We start from the raw sequence: 12,500 nt of genomic DNA, 5'->3' as shown, positions 1-12,500 counted from the left end.
AGCTTCTCACAGGCCAGTGACGCAGGCTGGCACACTGAAGTGAGACTCAGCACAACAACAGCAACACACAAATTCTTCATCGTGGCTCTGATGCCTGTGTGTCTTTCAGGTCTGTCTTATATTAATTTTATTGACCAGTCATTTTTGTGCCCCACCCCTGTCTGAATCTAATCTAATCTAAACTGAACATTAACCCTGAATGTTAGCATTCCTAGATGGCCTTTCCGTTTATTTGTCAAACAAACTGTCATGAGACTACTGCCGTTGACAAACTGGAGAAAAGGGCTCGCTGGTCAGGTTCAGATTCCTGTCTGTTTTGCAGTTTCATGAGAGTACGATGACCAAATTTGGTCAAGCAAGACTAACTGTTCCAAACTGAGTCTAAGGAGGTTTTGATGTAGTTGTTGTTCACATTGGAAAAGGTGACAAAATGAAGTAAACTCAAACGATACCGTATGCAGACTAAAAACAGTTCATTTTCCGTGTCATGACAAGAAAAAAAAACATTTGGGAGGTTTAATTGGCTATGCTATTCAACAGTACTGTCATTATTTAGTTAGTAGAAAATGTATGCTGAATTTTGTGTATACTAACTGCTAGAACAGAATACACTATGGCTGCGTTCCACAGTGTACATAAACAGTACTCCCTGCTCCATTCGGAACACCCTGCAACATCATCAAAGCACACGTCAGTTCATCCTGGTAACATAAACACCTCGGATACCCGCTGCTACTATTTACTGAAATTAAATATTGAATATATGTTAAAACAAACTGATACAATTAAAACAATTATATTTCCATAACTTTTTCTATTTATATTCTATTAAAATGTATGTAACTTGTGAATGAAGGTGATTGGATTAATTTATTAAAAGATATGCAGCGTCATTATTAAAAAGATTCAAATGAGCATTGTTGTTTTTAGGTAACCTAATCTCTGAAATAATCATATAATTAATGATAACATTAGCTACAGTGACAATAATTACAGATATACAGGTGCATCCCAGAAGATTAAATATTGTGAAAAAGTTCATTTATTTCAGTAATTCAACTTCAAAGGTGAAACTAATATATAGACTCATTACATGCAAAGTGAGATATTTCAAGCCTTTATATGATATAATTTGCTTCAATAGCGGCCTTCAGCTCTTCTGCATTGTTCGGTCTCATGTCTTTCATCTTTCTCTTGGCAATGCCCCATAGATTCTCTATAGGGTTCAGGTCAGGCAAGTTTGCTGGCCAATCAAGCACAGTAATCCCATGGTGTGGGCAGGTGTCAAGTCCTGCTAGAAAATGAAGTCAGCATCTCCATAAAGCTCGTCTGCTGAAGGAAGCATAAAGTGCTCTAAAATGTCCTGGTAGACGGCTGCGCTGGACTCTGGACTTAATAAAGCACTGTGGACCAACACCAGCAGATGACATGGCTCCCCAAACCAACACAGACTGCGGAAACTTCACACTGGACTTCAAGCATCTTGGATTGCCTCTCCATTCTTCCTCCAGACTCTGGGACCTTGGTTTCCAAATGAGATGCAAAATTTGCTCTCATCAGAAAAGAGGACTTTGGACCACTGAGAAACAGACTAGTTCTTTTTTTCGCGCTTCTGACGTTGTTTATGACATTTGAAGCCCATGTCCAGGACCCATCTGTGTGTGGTGGCTCTTGATGCAGCAACTCCAGCCTCAGTCCACTCCTTGTGAAGCTCCCCCACACATTTGAATGGCCTTTTCCTGACAATCCTCTCCAGGCTACGGTCATCCCTGCTGCTTGTGCACCTTTTTCTTCCACACTTTTCCCTTCCACTTAACTTTCTATTAATGTGCCTTGATACAGCACTTTGAGAACATCCAACTTCTTTGGACTGCAAATACCTTTTGAGGCTTTCACTCCTTGTGGAGGGTGTCAATGATGATTTTCTGTACAACTGTCAGGTCAGCAGTCTTCCCCATGATTGTGAATTCCACTGAACCAGACTGAGAGACCAATTAAAGGCTTGAAATATCTCACTTTGCATGTAATGAGTCTATATAATATATTTTCACTTTTTAAGTTGAATTACTGAAATAAATGAACTTTTGCATGATATTCAAATTTTTCGAGTTTCACCTGTACAAACTCTGTGGTCTGCTCTATTGTTAGCTCCTATAAGGTGCAAAGTCTTATGGGTAATCTTTCTTGTTAACTTCCTGCGAACTGATGAACCATTGTTCGCTTCTTCCCTACACAGTTCACAGTGCCCTTTGAAGTGAACATGTTGTGCTCCCTGCTGTTTGGAATCTCACTTAAAATGGCCGAATACCCTGTGCAGTCCACTTAGCAGGGAACTACGGGGCGATCGGAATGCACCCTATGATGATTGTGTACTCTGTAGTATATACTGAGTTCATCTTGATGGGGACATGAATTCCTGTACTAAAATTCAAAGCAATTCATTCCACAGTGGTTGAGAAATTTTACCCTGAATCAAACGTCAACCTTGTGATGGCACTAAGGAAAGAATCACCAAGGCAAGACAGCAATTTTATTTATATAGCATGTTTATTATAGGTCAACTCAGTGTGCTTTACATTGCATACAGCACCAAATTCAGTAGGATTTATCCACAGGTGGCACAAGCAGGCAAAGGTCAAAACTACAATCCAAACAGGCAAACAGATCCAACAAGAGTAGGCAATAATCAAAAGTCCAAAAACAGGCAAAAGGTCAGACATGCAACATAACACAGCAATCTGGCAGAGAACAACAGAAGTAGACATGATGAGTGGCTGATGATGAAATGAGTTGCAGGAGGAGTGGGTGGAGTCAGCCAGGTGACTGCAGGGACTGATGAATGAAATGTGAAAAGGGGCGAGTTCAGACAATACGTAGCAAAACTTTTTTTTTCCCAACGAAAACGGTGGTTTGTTGAACACTCTGTTGTGTACGCAAGCAAAAAATCTAAATTATGAAACATGTTTATTATTTGAAATGAGGGAACTTTCGATCAGAGACCTGCAACTGCCAATGAGAGCGAGCTGACCAGGAAGTGTCACCAACATGTTGTGTATTTGTTTGCACTTTAAAATATATTAACCATGTGGATTCCCTCTTCTCAGCCATGAATTTATCCACAGTATTCTCTTTTTTTCTGAACAAAACATAGCACACACAAGTGCAACTGGCTGACGATGACAGTCTGCCTCCATGTTTGTTTACTTCTACAGCCATGTTTCATCCCCTATCAAGTCCCCCAGAATCGCCACACTGAAATTGTTCATTATAAACGCCAAGTGTGTGGTCCTGCATCTTGACTCAATCGCCTAGTGTTGGTGTTCTTACTATTCAAAATCTTTGTTATGTCTGTAGTATCCCACGTTTTTAAAATCAGTTAAGATTTGAAAATCCTCTGTGTGCACTAGGTATAAGCCTGGAGACAAAACCTGCTCCTTGAAGCTTTGGCATGCCTTAATTGTTACCATGGCAACTGTAATCAGTGTAAACTTGACCAATGAGCGGAAACCACAGAAACAGATTTGTCTCCTTTAAGAACAAGTTTGAGAATATGTCAGCAGAAGACTCTCAGGTGAAATCTGCACGCAATGACTGTACTTAAAATAAAATAATAATAATACAATATTTCGGAACCTGTAAGAAAAGAACCTAAATTATTCAGATGTAATAGGATATGATCTACCCATACTGTGTTTTACAGCTCAGGGCCACCATGCTTGGTGGAGCTCAGGCTGATATATATAATTTTAAAAAAGAGTGTATAAGCTTTTGTGACTTTTTGAATAATGTCCTATGTGTAGCTAAGCACAGAAGGTTATTTACCATTAGTTTGTACCATGTCAGAAGTTATAAACAATTAATGATGTTACCAGTGCTAAATGTAAATAAGACTTAACAGTTTGTACAGCAGTCAATTAAGTCTGCAGTGGTAAATGTTAATAAGTTTTTATTAATAAATGGATTTTGTTCCAAATGCTCTGAAACCTCTATCATGAGGATAAGTGGTCAACAATGGTCCTTTTGTGAGGTCTTCTTGTTGAATTAAAGAGCCAGCTAAAAATACAGCGCTAGTGTCATGCTGGAGGAGGATTAACACTAGACAGAGAGATTTTTCACTACCTGGAAACCAAAACATTGTTTTTAATAATGGCTTTCTATATCTTTCTGCACTGCTCAAAAATTAAGGGAACACTTAAAACACAAAATGCATCTATGACTCTCGAGTCTGCATCTGCGTCCTAAAGGTGAACCTGAAGGTTCTCAGTTTTGGAGAAGTATTTGTGTGCACCAACATTGACAGCGCTTGCATTTGCAACAACAAGTAGCCTGAGTATGCAGAAATGCAATTTCATGCCAAGATGTGTACCAGAATCTGCAACGCACCACCTAATCTGCATAGACAACATCAGCTGCACCAGTCTGCATCTGTCCAGCCGCTTTCAGCACAAGTGTGTCTGTTTGGAGGTATAAATACCTTGTTTTTAATGACTTATAAAAACTATTTGGTGTGGAAAATCCTATAAAGTAAGAATGCTTTCAAAAATATATACAGTATCTATATTTCATTTTAATAGATTTTTTTCTAGATGGTTTATTGAGCAGAGAATATAAAAGAGCTGATAAGCTTCAAGATTCAAAGATTCAAATAACTGCAAAAAGGCTTTGATCATTACAGTCACAAGATGATAATATTTCTACTCAAATTTTGTTATACTACTTTGAATTCATTTAGTGAAACTGTGTTGAGAGCACGCAATTACATAAATAGCCTACTGATAATACCAATCATTACTGCTTTTCTCTATAGGCACAAAAGGACTGTAACACAGAACATTCTTGGCTTGTAGTACCAGCATGTTACCACAGAGTTTTACTCCCATGCTTGGATGGTACAACCACGTAACTTTGTCTAAGGCTACATTCAGACTGAGTCTGGATACTCAGGTCGAAATTGATGAGACTTTGATGTCACTCTAGAGCCGCTGTTGTCACAGTTCTGCTGTAGACGGAGCCGCAATGAACGAAAAAGCTTCACATAAGCCATTATTAAACATGTGTCTCTCTTCCTCCTCTACCTCGCCTTCATCTGCTCACAGATTCCCTTTCTTAAACCTGAAATCCACCAGAACGCAAGCTCTCTTCGGAGATATATACATGTTATTTGTCCAAGCGGACAGAGTGGAGAGAGAGAGACGGAGGGAATTGTGGGGCAGATGCGTTGTACAGCACCAGAAACTGTAATGAAAAGGACAAAAGTTGTGAACACTCCCATGAGAGGACAATAAAAAAACGAGTCTCCCGTAAGCTAACAGGAGCTAACCTCTGTTGCTCCTTGTTTCGGAATTAAGCATTAAGACCTGCATTCTGAACGTAGCCTAACTCTGTCAACTCTACTATTGTCTGCCAGTTTATATCTCTGTTGGTGACTGTATTGTACAGGACTGTCTGCTGTACTTCAAGGAAACCTTCAAGAGAAACCTACGGTGGTCCTGATGTGCACTTGCACAACGTGACAGCAATTCACCATAACACTACAGCAAATCGCTACAACACGACAGCAATTACGACGGACAAGTTGCGAAAACAACCTGTCCTATGTGCTGTCAGCCTGTAAAAACAATGTTTTTATGCATATATATTAAAAATATAACCGGCCCTCTGGCATTTGCCAGAATAGCCAGATGGCCAACCGCTGCACATTCGTCAAATTCAGTGCCCCATGTCGCAATTTTCCAATTACTGTCATATACCATTGAGGCTTCCGTAATACAGAAGTGAGCGTGGTTTTGGGTTGGAAAAAAGATAGATGGCAAGAACCCACGCAGACATGGGGAAAACATACAAACTCCACACAGAAAGGCCGGGGAAACCTTCTTGCTGTGAGGCCACAGCGCTATCCACTGGACCACCGTGCCGCCCTCACAGCAGGAAACAAGCAATCAAAATACAGTACACAGAGAACTCAGGACAGGATCGTGACAGGCTGGCACACTGATGTGAGACTCAGCACAACAACAGCAACACACAAAGTCTTCATCGTGGCTCTGATGCCTGTGTCTCGCTCAGGTCTGTCTTACATTGATTTTACTGAACAATTATTTTTGTGCCTATCTCCCCTGAATGTTAGCATTTCCAGTAGGCCATTTTGTTTACTTGTCAAATAAACTGGCATGAGGCCACTGCTGTTCACAAACTAGAGAAAAGGGACAGCAGGTCAGATTATGTCTGTAATACAGTTTCACAAGACTATGCTGTGTGCACAAATACATTCAGGGTCCTAATTTGGTCAAGGAAGACTAACTGTGTTTCAAATCCATACCACACAGAGTCTAAGAAGGTTCAGAGTATGTAATATGCTCACACTGGAAAGATGACGAAATGAAGTATACTTAAAGCACACCCTATGTATTAATCTGTCCATTGTTATCCTCACCCCTCTAGCATATTTAAGTCAGTGGGTACATCCCTCTTAATTGCATCCACGTTTCCCTTACTTGTAACTCCTAAAATCCTCTGACACCGGCTACAGCGCGTTACAGCTGCGCCATGGTTTTGATCTGGCCATAGCCTGGTGTCGAAGTCCACTGGAAGCGTCTCAGAAGCGTTTCAGCAGCAGAGCGTGCAGCCTGCCCCACATTATTGACTTGTAATTAATTTTTCATTTACCTTCTTCACAGCCCTCTGTGACCCCGTTTTATTCCGTCAACATCAGGCTGCATTTCCCACAAGGAGCATTTCAGAATCAGAGCATTTTGCCTGACTGATTTTGTTTACATTTTGTTGATTTGGTAATCAGTGTTTGCTTTTTGTGCTTCTACTATGATAAAGTAGGCTACATAGTTAAATGATTTCTTTTTGTGTCTGCCTTAACCTTGTTTATTGTTGTTTTACGATTTTAGGTTGGAGTCAGTGGATTTTAGCAGTGAAGTATGGAGTTTGTGACTGCTAAAACTAATATAGGCTTACAGTTACCACTGCCAGACTAGCATATTTTGTTTTGTCTGTAGCTGTTACCTGTTTAACAAACACCTGCACATGAATATCACTGCATGAAAAGTGTGATTTTCAAAAATGTGTATCAGTAAATTTAAAGTCACAGAGAAAAATAGATTAAGAGTTGAATTTATTCTTAAACACAACGTTTTTTTCTGCAGCAACATTAGCAAAAATGTGAGTGTATAAGTTTTGTCATTTGTGATTGATAGAATATGATTTTGTGCACCTGCAATGAAGAATGTCAAATGGTGTTACTGTTGTGTTTGTGGGTGACAGAAATAGTTCTACAAGTTTGCAACTCTCAAAGTTTTACCCCTGGAGGTGATCTGGCTCGTGTTGTGCTCAGGTCTTAGATAGGTATAAACACAATCCATAGCCTATGATATGCTGGCATCTACACATGACAAAATAGTTTTGCTTACAGATATTTGTTTTTAGCCAACATAAAATATAGCAAGCACGAAGGCAGACAAATTAAAGCTATATGGGTCAGAAGTGAATAACAATCTTCTTATACGAAGAAAGGAATACCTTCATCCAGGCAATTACTTTTGGCAAGAGGGGACAAATACTTAAGAATTTGTCGTAGATGGTGTTTCAATACATTTATGTCAGTGTTCCCTAACTCAATAACTTAATTGAGAAACAAACAAAACTATGTGATTTTTAAAGGAGTCTGGGGCGAAATCCCCTACCTCAAATGAATCACGCTTTTTTTGCTCTGGAGGACAGAGATCAGATTTCTATGAGGATAACGAGAATGCATTCAAAATAACAGATACAAATCACATTCTAATACCAGGTGTAAACGGGGAACCATTTCGCGTAAAGATGATTGGTTTGATTGAATGTTTGTTGTAGTAGTGCCCTAAAAGGGCCATATATTATCCCACTCTTGCCGAACCCACTCATAGGCAAGACGGGGGTAGTAAAGAAACTCATATGCAAGACACTTGAGGGGCTCTGTATACACGTTTTTCAGTCTTTGATACATCATGAGTGATAATCTGGAAGTATCGGTGTCGTCATCATCATCATCAAGTGCTGGGCAGTTTTCGTACTCTGTGCAGGGAGCAAAAATTTAAATTAGAAAGCTGACAGTATTGACAATATAAATAACACTATTTTATAGTGTATATTTTTATCCCCACAATACATTTGACCATTGCATGCATTGCATACTGTGGCATAAAATGGCACAGCAGAGAATAAAATGGTAGGTATCATGACACAACGCCACCACACTCATAAGTCGACTGTAAGGACATCTTACTGTACATCAGGGGTTTTCAAAGTGTGAGGCGGGCCTCCCTAGGGGGGCTCCAAACAGTTTCAGGGGACCATTTGTTGCCTAACTGATGAGGATGGCAGGCCAGTAGGCTATGGCTTCTTAGCATTTGAAGTAGAGTTCCTATTTTGACAGCGGTGATTACGGGCGATAATCTCTTAAAGCCTACTCTCCTTTTTATGGGAGGCTTGAACCATGTTTTCTAGGCAGGAGGGCGGAGAGGTGAGAGACATTTTCCTTTTTTTTCCTTTTCCTTTTTTGCAAGTCGGCGCTGATGACTGCGGCGTGGTACAAATTGCTTACACAGTGGTATTAGAATACTTTTTTGTGTGTGTATTGCTCAATGTAATCCCAGAAAACTCCATGATCAATCTGTATTGTTTACATTATGGGTTTTGATGATTTTAATATCGTTGGAGATTTTCAGCACTGCATTGATATGGGTGGCAATACAACTTGTAATGTCTTTGACCCTGATAACTTAAAACCATCAAATGATATATATAATTATTCACTGTTACATTTAAACATTAGAAGCTTAAACAAACATCATTTTGATTCCTTATTATCTAACTCAAGCTGTCATTTTGATTTATTGGGTGTAGTGAAACATCGCTCAATGATTTTTCAAATGTCGATTTACTTAACCTTGATGGATACAATCTACACATTAAGAATAGACCAAATAGATTAGGTGGAGGGGTCTGTCTTTATGTTAAGAGCAGTCTCCAAGTAAATATCTGTGATTGTTATTTAGAGGATGACCACTGTGAGTCCTTATTTATTGAGATTAACAATTATGACAAAACACTTATTGTTGGCGTCCTCTATCGTCCACCAGACTCTGCTCTTGACACATTTTGCTGTAAACTGGAAGATCTATTATACAAAGTGAATAAGTTAAAAAAAGACTGTATACTGGTTGATTATAACATTGATATGTCTAAGGAAGATGGGGCAAAACGTGGCTTCACTCCTCTTTTTTCCCCACCATAAATAGATTTACTAGAATCTAATATCAAACTGTTTTCTAATGAATTACTGGGATGGATGTGTATGTGTATGATTGTATGTGTATGTTTTATGATGTATGTTCTGGTGTGCTCTGTGTGGTGTTATCAAGTGATAACTGTGTATACTACTTTTTTTTATAAATTATGGACCCCCACGTATAAGCTTTCTTTAGCTTCTTTGGGAGACCCATTCACTATACCCAATTGATTCTGTACCCTTAATTGTATTTTTGTAATGTTTGAAGTGGTATTGTGAATACCACAATAGGGGGGGTTGGGGGCTTTCCCAAGCTTTGTCTGAGGAGAGGCTCGCAGTCTCAGACTTTGAAAACCCCTGCTCTACATGAACAACAGTTTTTTTTCCAAGTCTCACCGTGATCTGTGTTTAAGACCTGTGGTTTGGGCCAGCCGAGACACTCTGTCTGTGTCTCAAACTCCTTCAGCTCAGCAGCAGTGACCGTCTTTCTCCTACCTGTTAAAGAGGTGATTTGAGATGAAAGTGATGATGTTCTACAATTTATACTAGTTTAACCCACACCACTGCAAGCTCACTCTCTCACACACATAAAATAGATTATGTATTTACAGTACATGCTATTATAGACCTGTAAAAGAGAGAAAATGTAGATCAAAACAAAATACAGCGATATCACAATATTAGTTAGCAATGTTGGTCTGTGGGTATGTTGTAATATCTTCACCACAACAACTAGATGATTAGCCAAGAATATTTTTACTGACGTATTTCCCTAAGGATGAATTATTATAACTTTATACGTAATAACTTTTCATAGCTATCGTCACAGAAGTCTGTATCATGAATTATGAATATTCTGAAGCCAGATAAAGGAAATTAGTCTCTCAGAGAAGTTTTCCTGTGGTATTAGTGTCATTTTAAGCTACATTGTCTTGTATACCACCATTATTGGAAATATTATTACATGTTTTCTTATATCATCCCTCTGTTCTCCTTACTGTAGAGCATAAGAGTGTCAATGATGTCAGTGTCCTTTATGACAATGCAGTCAGGACAGCCACTTTGCAGCAGCACATCTGGTTCACCACTTGGGGTATCTGTTGGAAACATTAGAAGATATTAACAGTAAATAAATTACAAAAATAATAATAAAATAAATATAAACCGCTCTATATATATTATAGAGTTTCATTTAAATGATTTCAAAGCCTGCATAAAAGCTTAAATGTATTACAGGTTTAGCAGTAGTTTTATCAGTATCTATGCATTGTTTATAATCTCCTTTTTACCTATTTTCTCTAAAAGTCTTAAGTGCAGCAAGTCAAAGCCTTTTGTGTGGATGGTAATAACAAGAGAAAACAATCAAGTGAATGAGCTGTCAGTAGTCTTTAATAGTGATTAAAAGAAGCAAATACAAAGAGACACAAATATCAGTGCACACAGCAAATTAAACAAAACTTACTGTTGCTGTTGATACTGAAGATGTTGTTTTTCTCATAGAAATATTGATCTGTTTCATTTGCACAATATCCATACCTGCCAAATATTTTAAATAATAATAAAGATATAACAACTGAAAGAATTGTACAGGACATGGTGAGGTATAATGCACAAATACCAACTAATTTACCACCATTAGAAGAAGTAAAAAGATTGCTCACATTTTAACCTTATATTAATGTTGCTGTTAACATTGAAAATGGTGTTCTCATATGAATAATTTTCTGATTCTTTAGCACAAAATCCATTCACACACATTTTAACCTTAAAGTTGACATCATAGATGTTCGGTGTGTCCTTAGAGGTAACATCCACTGCAAAACTTGGCCAAAAAACTGAATTCAGTAATGTTGTAACCAAACAGACGTCCGAGGAAATGGCTACGAGGTACCAACCTCCAGACAACTGAAATAACAAAAAGAAATTTTGTTTTATTAATTTTGACTTTACAAATGTTTGGGAAAAATCTGAAGCCTTTTGTTAAAGGTTTTTATCACAACATATTTCAGGAAAAAGAATCATAGCACAAAGGGGTTCAATAGGTTCAGTTTAGTTTAGTCTAATAAAGCAGTTTTGAAAATATCGTGTTAGTTATAAATGTGGAAAGAGACTTACATCTGGACCTTTGTCTACTGGCTTCAACAGCTTCTCGCAGGCCAGCGACGCAGGCTGGCACACTGAAGTGAGACTCAGCACAACAACAGCAACACACAAAGTCTTCATCATGGCTCAGATGCCTGTGTGTCTCTCTCAGATCTGTCTTATTTTGATCTAACTGACCAATAATTGTTGTGCCTCATCTACCCACCCCTGTCTGAGTGAGTACAAAGCCAACTAAACTGAACGTTAACCCTGAATGTTAGCATTTCCAGTAAGAATTTATCTTTCCTTATCAAACAAACTGGCATGAGGCCACTGTTTCTCGTCTGTTTTGCAGTTTCATAAGAGTGTGCTGTGCGCGCTAGTACTTTCAGGGTCCAAACTGCTGTGTGGTCTAGCCAGGGAGAGAGAGAGAGAGAGAGAGCTACACCTACACAATATACACACAGAGGTACAGACAGTAAAGGTGATGTTGCTATAGACTAAATGAAAAATGGTACAGATATTTATAGTAGTGTTAATGGTAACAGTCGTAATGTTAATGATTATAACAACAATAGGGCTAGTAACAATAGTCGTTGCAGCAGAGGGTGTCGAGCAGGAACACGGGGGCAGCAGGTGACCCGCAGCCACAGATCCAGAGCCAGAAATCCTGCAGGAAGTGATAGGAGGAGAGGGACGAGAAAGCACAAGACTACCAGAAAGGGGAGAAGTTGTGTTAGTAACATGCAATAATGGGATGAGGTTGCATACAGAGGGAGAGAAAGTAGAGGAGAGAGGAGCTCAGTGCATCATAGGAAATCCCCCGGCAGTCTAGGCCTATAGCAGCATAACTAAGGGATGGTTCAGGACTCACCTGAGCCAGCCCTAACTATAAGCTTTATCAAAGAGGAAAGTCCTAAGCCTACTCTTAAATGTGGAGATGGTGTCTGTGTTACGAGGTGTGGTGTGTGGACAAAGAGGACCCAAATGCAGCACTCTGAGGGAAGGAGGTTTATTTAGGGAAAAAGGGTGAGAGGGACTGGAGTGGAGGGAGAGGAGGACGTCGGGGAAGTACAGGCACGGGGAACCAAGGAGTCAGGGGACCAGGGAGCCGGGGAACACAGGGGCCGAGGAAGCGAGGAGA

The 12,500-nt window shown here is 39.3% G+C and overlaps 1 long non-coding RNA gene across 1 annotated transcript in view; it reads right to left on the bottom strand.

Moving 5' to 3' along the window:
- Nucleotides 1-86, bottom strand: part of LOC123985133 — a 679-nt gene extending 593 nt beyond the window's left edge. Inside the window, exon 1 of the long non-coding RNA XR_006828613.1 lies at nt 1-86. This exon is cut by the window's left edge and continues 28 nt beyond it. This is a non-coding gene — a long non-coding RNA (uncharacterized LOC123985133).
- Between the last annotated feature and the right edge of the window lie 12,414 nt (nt 87-12,500).

Source organism: Micropterus dolomieu, linkage group LG16 (assembly GCF_021292245.1).
Source record: "Micropterus dolomieu isolate WLL.071019.BEF.003 ecotype Adirondacks linkage group LG16, ASM2129224v1, whole genome shotgun sequence".
Lineage (NCBI taxonomy): Eukaryota > Metazoa > Chordata > Actinopteri > Centrarchiformes > Centrarchidae > Micropterus > Micropterus dolomieu.
Note: the sequence above shows the minus strand (reverse complement) of the source record. Positions and strands in the feature narration are given on the sequence as shown.